Genomic DNA, 1411 nt, shown 5'->3' with positions numbered 1-1411 from the left:
ATTTGAAAGGGGGAGATTATCCAGAGGGGCCCAATATAATCAAACAAGTCCTCACAAACAGAGAGCCTTTCCAGGCTGTGGTCAGAGAAAGATGTGGCTACCTCAGAAGGAAGATGAAGCAATCTACTTCCGTAGTGACATTGCCTCGGAAACCCAAGAAGGGGTTTGTACGAGTCATGTCTGACTCGACAGCACATAACAACAACAACAACATGGGAGAATGTTGTTAGTTACCATCAGTCAATTATGTCTAATGTCAACCCTGTGTGCCACAGGGTTTTCAAAGTTGTGAGCTTGTGGAAGCAAATCACCAGGCCTCTCTTACAAAGCACCTCGGGGTGGATTTGAACGGCCAACGTTTTGGCTAGTAGTTAAATGCTTAACCATTTGCACCATGCAAGGTCTCCTACAGAATGATAAAAATAAAACCAAATTCACTGCCATCAAGTTGGTTCTGACTCACAGTGACTCCCATTGGGTTTCTGAGGCTGTAAATCTTTATGGAAGTAGATTTCCCTATCTACCCTCCATGGAGAAATTGATAGGTTTGAACCACCAACCTTCCAGTTAGCTGCCAAGTGCCTTATCCACTATGCCACCAGAGCTCCTTACAGAAGAACAGTAAGAAAAATAAGATGTTGCTGGCTTTAAATATGGAGACTCAGGGCCATCAGCCAAGGAATGCAAGGGAAAGACAAGAAAATGGATTCTTCCTGGGTGTCTCCAGAAGGAACGAAGCCTGATTTTAGCCCAGTGAGACCCATGTCAGACTTCTGACCTCCAGAATTATTAGGAAATAAGTGTGTGCTATTTCAAGCCTCTAAGTGTATGGTATATTATTACAACCACAAAGGAATACTAAAATATGACATACAGCAAATCTTTCTCTCAAAGGGCTACTTTGAGGGTTATGGTTCCTTAGAATCAGAAGAAGGACCCCTAGTGGTACAGTAGTTAAGCACTCGGTTGCTAACTGAAAGGTTGGTGTTCAAACCCACCAGCCACTCCATGGGAGAACAGACTTGGCAGTCTGCTTCCATAAAGATTACAGCCTAGGAAACCCTATGGGACAGTTCTACCTTAAAGCAAGTTCTTTAGGGTTGCTTTGAGTTGGAATTGACTCAACTGCACACAACACTGACAGAATAGAAAGGCTTTTTATTTTCAAATCTCTCCGTATAATAGAAAATGAGTGTTCAGGCAAAATAAGTTTTGTTTACTTATTTCTGTTGGGGGTAAGTTTAGGAGTGACATTGCTGGATCATAGGTTTCTCTCTTAGGAGATAGTGCCCATTTTTAAGTGGTTGTACCAATTTACCCCCCAACAAGCACTTACAAGTGTTCCAAATTACTCCACATCCTAGTCAACACGGGACATTGTTAGTCTCAGTTATTTTTTCTTTTTTATTGT

Source organism: Orycteropus afer, unplaced genomic scaffold (genome assembly GCF_000298275.1).
Source record: "Orycteropus afer afer isolate SDZICR_OR568_19922 unplaced genomic scaffold, OryAfe1.0 scaffold01554, whole genome shotgun sequence".
Lineage (NCBI taxonomy): Eukaryota > Metazoa > Chordata > Mammalia > Tubulidentata > Orycteropodidae > Orycteropus > Orycteropus afer.
This window is presented reverse-complemented; position numbering follows the sequence as displayed.